The sequence below is a fragment of the Marmota monax genome, unplaced genomic scaffold (genome assembly GCF_021218885.2).
Source record: "Marmota monax isolate L192 unplaced genomic scaffold, Marmota_monax_Labrador192_F-V1.1 WCK01_AAM20220418_F8-fsc00010, whole genome shotgun sequence".
Taxonomy (NCBI): Eukaryota; Metazoa; Chordata; class Mammalia; order Rodentia; family Sciuridae; genus Marmota; species Marmota monax.
In genome coordinates, this window is record NW_026692321.1 from 2,524,371 (window position 1) to 2,537,711 (window position 13,341).

Consider the following 13,341-nt stretch of genomic DNA (forward strand, 5'->3'; position numbering starts at 1 on the left):
ATTCCTGCTCCCTCCCAACTTCTCAGATTTGGATTCCAACCAGAAAGAATGGGGGAAAGGAAGGAGAGGCCACGCCCAGTTTCTCTGAGCACTAAATCAGAACCTGCTCACGGCACTTTCTCCCATCACCTGGTCACATCCAACTACCCAACAAGTGTGGGGTAGAGTGCAGATTCTAGGTAGCAAAGACCCTTCCAGGTTCCACCCAGAGGAAGAAGGATGGGAGGATCATTATGGACAAAACCGTGATCACTCCTTTGGCAAAAATTGACTTTGCTAAGGAATTTCTTGGACTGTGTATTAAATAAAGCTGGTTTTATTTCAGTCGTATGAAAGTTAATTTGCTAATACTTCTTTAAAAATAGCTGTTTCACTCCTCCCTCTTTAAAGGACAGTGTTCTCTCATAGCAAAATTAGTATAGGCTGTGTAGCCCAACAGATCTGATTTTGTTCCACTGTTTACTGAACATGTGGTCTAACTTGTAGTTTGCTTATGGACTTCAGTAGATCCAGACTAAAAGAGGAGATGTACTTAAAGGTGCTGCTCTATAAAAGGACATCAATAAATTAATAAATATTACTTCCTCTCCATTTTTACAATAAAATAGGGAATTAATTGGCATTATTATGTGGCTAAATTTTATAATACAAATAAGCTAAGTATGATGTAATTCTCAAGCTATGCTTCTCTGTATGGTCTATGATTTTTTTAAAAAATTGGGTGGGGTCATCAATACATCTGCATTTCTTTGCATCCTGTTAGGAAGTCATTCCAACTCCAAGTGCCACCATCTTGGATAACAGTACAGAGAAAACAAGATCTCCTGATGCTAGGAATGTGGTTGACCCATGGGGTCTTTCACTCACTGGCCAGGAAATTGAGAACCACAATCACAGGCTTGGCATTCTCAGTTCATTCTAAGATGTGGGATTCCGATCCCTTATCAAGAAACATTTAAACCCTATTTTTAATAAATTGAGAAATAAGACTTTCTTAATTTATTTTTTATATCTCACTGAAGAGATTGTGACATCCCAACTGTTGAAATTTGTACCTTTAAGATGAATCCAGGTCATTTCTTACCATGAATAAACAATTTGAGAAGTTTTACTTGGTCAAAATTCTAATGTCTCACCTCCGAGCATGACTCTTGGAGAAGCAATTAGAAAACTCCTCTCGTATCCCTGATGGCCCCACCTGGGCAGAGGTGCAGGTCACCAGGATATATCCTCAATGCCCTAGGATCCGTGCTTCATTTAGTATGGATCAGAACATGACTTCAGAGTCAGGACACGATCTAAATGGGCAATGTCAGTGGTATACGTCACACACCAGTCAAGCCTCGTCCCCGTTGGCCAACAGAACATCTAGACACGAGTCTCAGCCTTCCCACAGCTGGCAGCTGGGTTTGCTCCAAGTCTGTGCCCCAGGAGCCACGTGCAAGGGGAAGCACACACATGAACTCAAGAGCAGCGCGTGTTGGAGGGGAGCAGGAAGGGGGCGAAACAAGGGGGCTCAGAGTGTGCAGGACCCTCCCAGATGAGTGGCTGGAGGGCAGGAGAGGAACCTGTCAGACCAATGGGCTTTGTTCCCTGAGCAGAGGACAGCAATGAGCATGGCGAGGCCCAGGCTTCAGTGCCGGGCTGAGCAGCCCGAGGCTGAGCCCAGGTCCAGAGGGCAGTGCCACATCCTTGTGAGGTGAGGGAGGCCTCCCCCACTGTGGAGAGGACAGGGATGAATCCATGGTTATTCCAGAGGCCACAGCAGGGGACCCCCCTGGTTTTACCACCCTTACGGTGAGGGACCACAAAGGGGTGAGAACAAGGGGCAAAAGTGACTAGTGGCAGGAGGACTTGTGTGGAGGGTGAGAGCAACAGCACCCTTACATAGGCCCCAGGGAGGGCCGGGGGGAAGAGTGGGCCACCCACAGAAAGCCGGCCCCTTCTAGAGGAGAACGGGGACTTCTCAGTTATGAGCAACCCTCCCTGATCCTTGCACTCTGTCCCCTGGCCTGTATGTTGGTGTCCCAGGTGGAAGATCATAATGATGTCCATATCATGCCCCTGGGGGACAATCAGAGGCTGTGTACCTCTGCAGGATACAGAGGCAATGCAGCCCAGTGTGGTATCTAAAGAGGAGCTCAGCAAGGGAGGAAGACTGGTTGGGACTCTGGAGAAGACTGAAGCTGGCATTAACATCCCCTCCTATCTCAGTCAAGGCTACCCACCCTCACCCCAGGACGTCATTTCTTCACTTATTTGAATGGTTTCCAGTGATTTTTTTGCATAAGTACAGATAGATAGCTAATGTTGGCAGCTTTGGGTGCAATCAACCACTCAACCCTACAAACCTATCACAAAAGCAGCCTTAGACAAGACAAAAATGAGAGACTGAGGCTGGGTTCCACTAAACCTTTATTTATAAAAGTTAGCAGTGAACCAGATTCGGTGTTTGTCTGCAGACCATCAACCTCTATCTTATGGGCCTCCACATGATGCTTCAATTATTGAAAATTTATGTAATGTTGTCCCCTTTCTGTAATGAAAAGGTTTGGAACTTTTAGCTTTGGATTTTGTCATTTTCTTTGCTTTTTATGAAGAGTCAACCTCTAATGGGGTAGATGACCCCAAAAAGTACTTATGTAGCTGCCTAGAACATTCCGTGATCCCCTCGTTTCTAAACCTAAACTGTCCTCCTCCCTGAACATAAGAAACAAGTTATCTCACCCTTGATGTAAATGCCTACTTTTAACATTTTTCTAAACAGTGTTCACATGTGCGTGAGTACGTACATAAACCCAAATATCTGTTTGGTGATGTTCTACCTTCAACATGTTGAAAACATCTGAACTGCGTTAGATGCTATTTCAGTCAGCTCTTTTGCTGCTGAGAAGACTTAACCAGAACAACTGTAGAGGAGGAAAGTGAATTTAAGGGCTTGCAGTTTCAGAGGTCTCAGTTCATAGACAGCTGGCTCCATTCCTCAGGCTTGAGCTGAGGCTGAACATCACGGCAGAGAGTGAGGCTGAGGAGGCAGCTCACATGATGATCAGGAAGCAGAGACTCCACCTGTCAGGTACAAATATATACCCCAAAGCCACGCCCCCAGTGCCCACTCCTGCCAGCCACACCCCATCTGCCTTCAGCCATCACCCAGTTAATTCTATCAAGGGGTTGATTCACTGATTGGATTAAGGCTATCAAGGCCAGTCACCTCTTCTGAATCTTGCATTGTCTCACACATGAGCTTTTGGGGGACACCTCGCATGCAAGCCATAACCTATGCCAAATGGATATTTGGGTTAACTTCAGTCTCTGTGCGATTTTGCTGGAATTCCAACTGAACACATTTAAACAATGTAATGTGAGGATGCCATACCTCAAGATGAATAAAAACATAAACTTCACTCTCAATTCTCCATAATTTGACATTTTATCAAAAAGCATGGGTTCTGTCAGGTGCGGTGGCACACACCTATAATCCCAGTGGCTCCTGAGGTTGAGACAGGAGGACAGCTAGTTCAAAACCAGTCTCAGTAAAAGTGAGGCAGTAAGCAACTCAGTGAGGCCCCGTCTGGGGGTCTGGAAACAAGGCTCTGCCCTGTGGAAGCTGGGGAGTACTGCTGTTGTAAGGACAGGTGAAGGACACTCTCAAGTGTTACCTGAGACCAAACACCAACAGCTACTGAGCAGGAGAGTCGTGGATATGAGAGTCTACAGTATCCAACACCAGTGTCAGGGTTAGAGAGATGGGGGCTAATTGACTAATTATCAAAGAAAAGGAAATGGGTTACTAGGGCCTCAGGGAGTTGCTCTGCCCAGCCCAAGGAATGGTAATGACCACCCCCTGGGCTGCTCTTTCCTGGCCCTTAGTCACTAGGCAGGTGGGGAGGGAGAGGAAACCTGGGAACTATAAAAAGGCAAGACACACACCCACTCCCAAGATACCCGCTCTGGCCTCCTTCTCTCCAGAAGTCTATCTCTGCCTCTCTTTTTTAAATAAAATTTGCTTTCTCGGGCGCTTAATCTTGAACACATCCTGATTTGCAAGACAGGTATCATTGGCAGGTCTGGGGCATTCAGTTCACCTGGTTCAATAGGCAGATTTTTAAAGTACTACCAACTTGGTTCTAGTGGCCTACCCAGTTCTAAGCCACCAAGCCCACTGTCCCCTGCCCTGCTGCAGAATGCAAGGGATGCATTGCGAGGGACATGTGACATTTCCTTAGACAATTGATCGTTGCCAGCTCAGGAAGATCCCAGTTCCACGTGGACCCAACACCCAGGTAGCGGCTGCTCCCCTCCCACACCCCTCACAACCCCGCATTCTAGAACCTGGATCAGACTCCAGGATGAGCTGTGCAAAAAGAGGCCATCAGGCTGGGGCACACCAGAGCCAAGCCCACCTCCCTCTGTAAATCACAGCTGAGTCAGGTTCATATCTGGGTTTTGTCCATCCACACGATGAGCTAAAATGGTAAAAATTATGCCCTATGTGGAGAGGTCTGAGGCTTCGGTGCACATGGCCAGCACTGGGTGGCTCCCCACAACATGGGTGACTTGAGGCTCACTCCTTTGGGTGACTCATTCCTGAGTCTCCATCTTGGTCCCAGCTGGCCAGAAAAGGGCCTGGCCAAGTCTTGCAAAGTAGGTTGGACCGTCTCCTGCTGTGCTGCTTCCCTGCTGGGCACACCTCTGACACACCTGCCCACTGCCCCTTCAAAAAGTCTCTGACACATGGTGCTCACACCTGCGCTGCCAGCAGAGCCAGCAGGAACTAGCCAGGAGCAGGTGCCTGAGCCAGAGGCTCTCAAGCCACAGAGGGACCAATGGCCCATAAAATGGTCAACGAGAGCACTTTGTCCAGTAATCCAGACAGTGACTCACAGCATCAATCAAATCCATTCTTGTGTGGTGTGAATGACGCCTTGCCAAGGCATTAGCAGCCATTACCAGGGCAGGGGGTGAAGGATGGCACTGGGGAAGCAGAAAAGGGGGCCCCGTGGAGTGAGTGAGTTCCCAAAATTCACCCGTGAAGCGGGGCCTTCGGGATGTGCCCTCGTGATGGGGTTGGCAGCCTTGTAGACAGCTGGCGGGAACGAGCATTGGCTCCTTCTTGCCCTTCCTCTCCTTTTGCCACGTGAGGCCACAGGGCTCTGCCCGCTGGAGCAGGCTGCAACCAGGTGGCAGCTCAGGAGCAGAGAGCAGCCCTCACCAGACTCCAACCCTCCAGGGCCTTGACGTGGGACCTGCAGCCCCAGAACTGTGAGGAAAGGAACTCTGTCTTTCCACGTCCGCCAGCCTGTGTGCTGTGCAAGAGAGGATATCCACCAAAGAGGGGACCCAGCAGAGCCCGGTCACCTAAGGACAGGAGGGAGGCAACCCCACAGTCAGGATGCTGCACCTTCTTCAGGTGCAGTTCCAGATCTGTGGCCAACTTTGTCTTCTCTACTTTTCTGTAATTCCACAACAAACATCTTACCTAAGAAATTCTGGGTTTTTTTCTTGCGACAATCTAGCCTCACCTTGGCTTCCTCAGTCACCATGCTCATTCCCCAAGGTGGGCCACATTCACTTTCCTAGAGAAAGACAGCTCGCCTGGCCTCCTGCCCCAGAAGGCCTCCTCCACACTCTTCCCGGGCCTGCTTCTCCCCACCTGGAGACTTGACCCTCTCCCTTGCTCCGCCCACAGCCACTGGAAGCAGAGAGAGAAAGGGGCCAAGAGAATAAAAACCCTTTGAGACAGCTGGCTCCACGGCCTACTTCTTCCGTCTCGTCTCCTCTCTCAGTAGTCCAGCCAGCTATCGATGGATTGATTAATCAATCTGTCAAGTGGACTAACCTGCTGATGAGGTCATGACCCTATCATCGCCTGAAAGTCCACCTCTAAACTTAGCTACATTGGGGACCACGCTTTCAACATGGGAATTTGAACATTCCGGAGCTAAACTGTGAGAATATTCTACATTGTTGGGCTCCAGATTCCTCACATGTGAATTGGGAGTTCAGTCCTTGTGTCCACAGACCATTTTTGGGGTAGTGGGAAGAGTCAAATGAGCATGATGGTGTTAGCTATACATGGCGGACCTTAACACATCCTTCTTAAAACAATTCCTAAAGTGTTTTCCTTAAGCTCATGCTGTCAGATGACAACATAATTTCGTAGGTAGATATATATGTTTCAGAACTGTGGGGGCATTATATTAAAACTGGCTACTTTTTAAATTGCACTATCTGCATTTGAGGGGTGACAATATAATTTATTTTAGTGGGAGCATGGATCTTTCACTTGAGAAATACTTTCATGGTCTTGGGGTTATGTAAAGATCTTAAGTAACTGAGCCAAGCAGAGAGGGAAATTGAGGAAAAGGGAGAGAAAATGCCAAAGATGGTTGGAAACTTCCAGAATCTGGAAGAAGTCTAACACATATTCTCTCAACACCTCCAGAAGAAACCTACTCTAACCCACACCCTGATTTTGGACTTTTAGCTTCCAGAAGCAATTAAGTCTCCTCCTCCTCCTCCTTCATTATTAATTATAAGCTTTGAAGGAGAGAGAGAGTGAGAAAGAGAGAGAGATGACTGGCCTATTTTTTCCACAGCAAACTGATCTCACATCCCTGCAGAGATTTTAGTTTGATTGACTGTGATCTGAGAGAAGGTGTGAGGAACATAGGAGAGGGATCAAGCAAAGCCAGAAGGAAGACCTCTGTTCTGAGGAGGAAGGAACCCAAACACTCGGGCTGATGGGCCAGTGGCCAGGGAGGAAGTCAGCCACCAGGGAACCCCGAGCAAAAAAAAAAACAATGTATGTGAAAGGGAAGCGACCACAACACTCAGAGTGGTCAACAGATTTTAAGTTACTGCTCGAATTATTTTCATGTCACCTAAAACAGAGCTTTGTAGCCATTGCGGCTTCTCAGTTTTTTCCTGAAGAATGGATCTGGGTGTGCTCTTGGATGGGACAGGGAGAAGGTGCCTCTTTCCTTCCTGCCAGACTTCCCTGAGGCCCTGGGAAGAGGAGAGAGGTGAGCAAGCAAAGCAAAACCCAACAGGGTGGACCTGTGGATGGTGGAACCCGGGGATCCTCAGGACCTCGGGAGCTCTCAGAGCATCAGGGAAGGCTTCAAAGCAGGATCTGTCTGCAGCCACACACAGCTCGGTTTTCTCCTGAATGCCAGTCTGTCTGGGGCATCCGGGAAGCCCTGCTAACCAGCAGGCGCCTGGCACTCCACACGGGGGGGCCCCGCTGCCTGGGTGAGGTCCGGGCTGCAGTGAGAACCAGAGGCCGGATCCAGCCTGGGACGCAGCTTCTCCAGCTGGAGCACGTCCGGGGTCACCAGGGGAGGGTGTTGGGGCATGAACAAGTGCGGGGAGCACTGTGGGTGGGCACCAGATTCCCTGCCCCGGGCAGCTGCAGTGGACAGCGCTTCAGGGAGGTAAAGTGGAGTTTATTTTCAGACACCCTTATGTTGGCCATGTGGCCTTCCATGGGGCAGTGTCCAGGACGTCCAGGCCTCTGCCCAGCTGGGCTTTCAACCCCGGAGCACTCAGTATTAAGTTCTCGGTATTAGGCCGCACAGCTCTTCCCACACTGAGGAGCCACTTACTTCAGGGTTAATGTGAGGTGATGGTTTCAACCTATGAATCCCATTAAATCTGAATCCCAGTTACTTCCAGAAAACGTGGAAGAAAGGAGGTTGTCATGGCAATCTAGACTGAGACTCACCCCTCATCAGGGACCCGAGGCCCAAGGGCTCAGGACCAAGGTCTCTGTGCTTCATTGTTAATACTGGAATTCTCTCCTTTACTTCCAGCATTCAAAGAAACCCCCTCTCTACAGTCTGTGTGGGGACGTGTGTCTATCTAAACTGGTCCAAGCGTGTTCTGAGATAGTGATTAGAAATCTAATAGAGAATTTTTTTGCATTAAGAAATTTCACATTGGAAAGGCCTATGATTCTATAGGTTGAGTAATGATTATTTTTTCATCCAACGCATAGTTTGAGGTAAACATAGGGATAATTTTCAAGCACATTCCCTTGACAAATGTGTGATGCCAAACTCTGAGCTGTTCTAAATAAAACCCTTTCATTGTCTAGTTCAAGGCTATATTTTTGAACATTCAGCAAATAAAACACACCTCTCCCACTTGAGAACTGTGTCACAGAATTTAACTCAAGACACATTTTTCAAAAAGATTCCTTTTCATGACATGATTACTTACATTATGGGAAGGTGCACATGTGTCCCAAACTACTTGAATTGAAACTTCAGCGCAAACAGGAAGTTCACAACATCACGAGACGTTTGGGAGAGGGCAGGGGGTTCTAGTGTTTATCCTGCTGGTAGAGAATATGACAGCTCAAGAATTATATGCTTTTATGAGCTGTTCTGGCTATTTCCAGCACCCTTTGACAGTTTGCTTTCTTCCCTACATTTATTGTTTTGAAAGAGCACAGGATTTAAGCACAGAATGAGCCGTGGGCTTCCAGATGGGCACACCTCAGGATTCATTCACTAGCAGGGGCTGCAGCATGGTAATTGCTGGTTGGTCCTGACATTTTCTTGATCTTTCTGCTTTCAAACACCATTTGCCATTTTATCTAAGAAAACGTTTCTTCGTGAGGAATATATTATTGATATTTCCAAGGGTATAAAATGACCTTCAATCCTATTGACAGGTTCTCATGTATATTGTCTGAAAAATTCATTGAAGATGAAAATCATTAGGCTCTGGAAGCCCTTTTTTAAAGATCAAACCAAGCTGAGAAACAGAAACAATAAAAACCTTTTCCATGATTATGAGAATGAGTATCCTTTTTGGTTTTAAAAAGGACAATTAACTTCATATTCAAAATAACAATACATAAAGGTGTTGTTTTGTGTCTGTGGCACAGATGACCAGAGAAGAATTCTGGAATGTTCCAAGGACTTCCAGGTTCACAGAGCCAATACACTGCAGAGCCACGATTGAATATTCTTTGGTTCTGTTAATCTATTCACTGAACATACTGAAAAGCTAATCTAGGCCAGGACTCCCCGCCTCTTTGGGAAGGGACAGGGTGTATTGTCCCATTCCTTAGCAAGTTCCTAGTGACATGCAGACAAAAGGGTGCACCAGTCAGCTGTCATACTATGAAACCATGCTCCAAGAGAAGAGGATCAGTACTGGAGGGGGTAAGGAAAGCCAGATGGACACCCCCCTTAACACATGCTATACCCCAGACCATTGCTCGGGCTGGACATTTGTTTAGAATGCCCCCTCTCAGTTGACCTTGAATCCAGAACAATTTGCATTCTAATGTCCCAGACCACCTCCCCATCTGAAATCCTCCTGTTGCCTCTTCTGGTGTCTGAATCTCTAGATGATTCTTCCTTAGTACCTCTACATTATGGTGTTCTCTCTTTAAGATGATTTGTTTGTTTGTTAACCTGTTTTGTTGTTGTTGTTCCCAAACTGCCCTGCCCTCCACAGGAATTATTTCCTCTTAACTTTAGAGCGCCCTGTTTCAGGACCACAGCCATCCTGCCTCTGAATGTTGGCTCAAGCTCAAGAAGTGGGTCAAATTCAGCTAAATACATCTGATCTAAATTCAGAACTGTGTGTAGTTGGGCATAATATTGTTGTTACTATTGAAGAATAAAATGGAATAGAGCAGGGCACAGTGGCACACGCCTATAATCCCTGTGGCTTGGGAGGCTGAGACAGAAGGATCACGATTTCAAAGCCAGCCACAGCAACAGTGAGGCACTAAGCAACTCAGTGAAACTCTGTCTCTAAGTAAAAAATACAAAATAGGGCTGGGGAGATGGCTCAGTGGTTGAATGCCTTGAGTTTAATCCCTGGTATCCAAAAAGAAGAAAAAATGGAATATATATATATATATATATATATTTACACACCCGCACATATATCTGCAGAAGTAGAAGAAATGATAGACATTTCATCACTTAAAAAAAAAAACTGGTCACTTAATTTTTTTTAATTTTCGATGCATACTATTTTCTGATATAGTGATTATTTCCTAAATATCTTTTCTCACTTTTCACATATTGATTTAATGAAGGTATTCTGGTTATATTAACATTTTAATGCTAATATTTTTATTAAATCATTTCTATGGCACTTTACCTAATTCAGAAAAATATGAGACAGACCACAAAATTGGCATTCCTACCAATCTGATTTTTCAAGAAAGAAAACTAATTTTGAACGCATGTGGCGCGGTGAACAATTTCTCTGAATGGTGGCGTGTGCCACACTCGTTTTCTTCTTTGCTCTTCACCGATGTGGACTTCAAGAGGCTGAGCTACGCTGTGGGACCAACTTCAGCTTGTGGTCACAGACCAAGGACCCTCTGTCCATTGACCAGTGTCCCAGAGCATAGCAAGGACTTTACTTCCTGGAGAGGGTAGGGGTGAGCTGATGCAGGACTCTGCGCAGCTCGGCTTCCCAGCACAGTTTCTCTAGAACGCCCTGTTTATTCACCTCGCAGAGCTGCTATACCATCTCCGTTTGGCCTTCCCGTGGTGGCCTCCGCTGATGTGGCCCTCCCCAGTGCATGTCCTTCTCGTCTGCTTGTCTTCCTCCACCAAGCAGAACTCCTAACACCCACTATTTTCTTGAGGGGCTAGCACCACTGGAATGCTAGGGAAGCTTCCATCATAGTAAATGTGTAGTATTTTTACTAACATCTTTGTGCCTGGTGCTTTGTGGTTACTGTGGAGGGCTGGGTTGGGTCCCCCATACATAGGGTGTGAACCCAAGCACCTCAGAATGTGACTATACTTAACACCAGATGATTAGGGTGATGAGGTCATAAGGGTGAGCCCTAATCCAGCATGACTGGGGTCAAGAAGAGGAAGCCACACCCCAGACCCCCACACAAGGAGCCCCAAGAAGGAAGAGGGAGGAAACTGTCATCACTGAGCCAGGAGAGAAGACTCCCAGGACACCAGCCCTGCCCCACCTTGATCTTTGACTTCCAGCCCCCCAAACTGAAAGAAAATAAGCATCTTTGTCTAAGTTACCAAGTGGGTGGTGTTCTGTTCTGGAGGCCTGAGCAGGCTAACACAGGCACTTCCTTCTTCGCAAAAGCTTTAGAGGAATCCACACCTCGCTGGCTGTGTAGGGAGGGTGCTCAGCAAAGCGAAGCTCCCAGGAAAAGACCTGGTTATAATTGAGCCACAGTGGGTGACCTGAGGTGTAGTTATTGCCCCTCGGGCAGATGGTGGAAGCAGGGCACAGCCAAGTTTGAGCTCTAAGGGGCTGGATGAGCTCCCCATGATGAGACTCCTGCAGCATTAGGCAGAGGTCATATAGAGGTATGAAGGTCAGCATCCAGAGTCCTGGACAGAGAACTGCAGGTCTGATCCACGACCGGCCCTCCGTGGAGCACATCCCGCACCACGGCACAGCAGCTTCATCAGCAGCCCCCGCCCATCTGTGGCCTGGCGCACCCTTTACCTGTCTCCCCCAGACTGCTCCTGAACTCAGGGCTTCTGCCCACGCCATTCCTATACTCTGGCCAGGCTTCCAGAAGCTCCTGGAAGGCCGGCGTCCTCAAGGTCACCCACCAAGGTGGAAGGAAGATACACCATGGCTGTGCTACAGCTGCGGAGAGGAGCAGGTTCATAAGGTCCCAAGTGCCCCTTTGAGCTACTTGATATTTTTATAATAAATTTTTTATTTGTTTTAATTAGTTACACCTGACAGCAGAATGCATTCATGCACTTCATACATCATACATAGAGGGAATATAACTTCTCATTTTTCTGAGTGTACATGTTGCAGAATCATATTGGTCATGTAGTCATATTTATACATACAATAATAATGTCTGTCTCATCCTGCTATCTTTCCTATCCCTACCTCCCCTCCCATCCCATCACTTCCCTCTACCTAATCCAAGGTAACACTCTTCTTCCCTAGTGCCCTCCGCCTTATTGTGAATTAGCATCCGCATGTTAGAGAAAATATTTGGCCTTTGGTTTGGTGGGATTGGCTTATTTCTCTTAGCATGATATTCTCCAAGACAATGTTTATAGCAGCTCAAGTCGCAATAGCTAAACTATGGAACCAACCTAGGTGTCCTTCAATAGATGAGTGGATGTTTTGTTTTTAATAGCCACATGCATAACTCTCTTTGAAATGCTCCAACAGAGATGATGGCTGGAAGTCAGCTCCTGTCAATGAAACCACAGGGTCCATGACCTTCCTCGTGTAGGACTCAGATGTGCCTTGCAGCCTCTGGTCCTTCCTCCCTGAGCAGTTTATGCTCTACAGAGCTGCTGGCCTGTGCTTTCTGGACACACATTTTGTCAGGGCAACCTGGTTCCTGAACACCATCATTTACAGCTTGCTAAAATTTGGCATTACTGTTATTTTCAAATTTCATATCATTATTGTGATTTAAAATATTTTTGAGCATGCATATTCAATACCAGGCATATATATTAAATTAGATATTTACTAGATTATATGTAAATATATTGAAAATTATTAAATGTAAATCTAAGAGCTTAAGAATCTGATTATAAAAGCAATTGCAATTGTCCCAAACTATTTTTTTTATTTTAAAAACAATACTGAAATAATTAACAGCATTAACATGAGTTCAAAATACCAGATTGTGTTAGTAGAACCTGTAAGTCAAAGGAGGAAGTAAGAGGGTATTGCTATGATCCGAATGTCAATGCCCAGAAATTTCATAAGTGGAAATGATGTATTAGGAGGGGTCTTTGGGGTTGGGTGAAAGGCTGTAAGGCAGGGCCTCCATGGCGGGATGGTGCCCTTCTTAAACAAGGCCTGGAGAACGGCCTTGCCCCCTCCACCACCTGAGGACAGTGAGCAATGCCAGGAGGGAACCAGGTCATGAGCCCTCCCCAGATACTAAATCTGCCTGGATCTTGGACAGATTCCCAAATTTTTGTGTTACTGTTAGGGAACTCAAGATAAAATTTAATTTTGAACCTTAATAATCACAGGAATATAGCTTTAAACTTTTTGAGATACACAAATATTATTACAAGTAACCTTTCAAATAATATTTAAATCTTTTCAATCACAAAATAAGATAATAGCAGTCAAGACATAGCTCAAACGGGAAAAGATAAAATAGAAAAAAATAACAATGCATAAAAATCAGCAATGAAATAAAATGATGAGAGTAGCAACATGTAAGTCTTATGAAATAATACAAAGTTATTAAAAAGTGTTTTGAAAATTTTTAATAATGTTGGAAGAATATGTGTTTGTAATATGAAGTTTGAAAAGCATAATATCAATATTTCTAAAATAAAACCAATGAATAAGTACATACATACACACGCACATTCA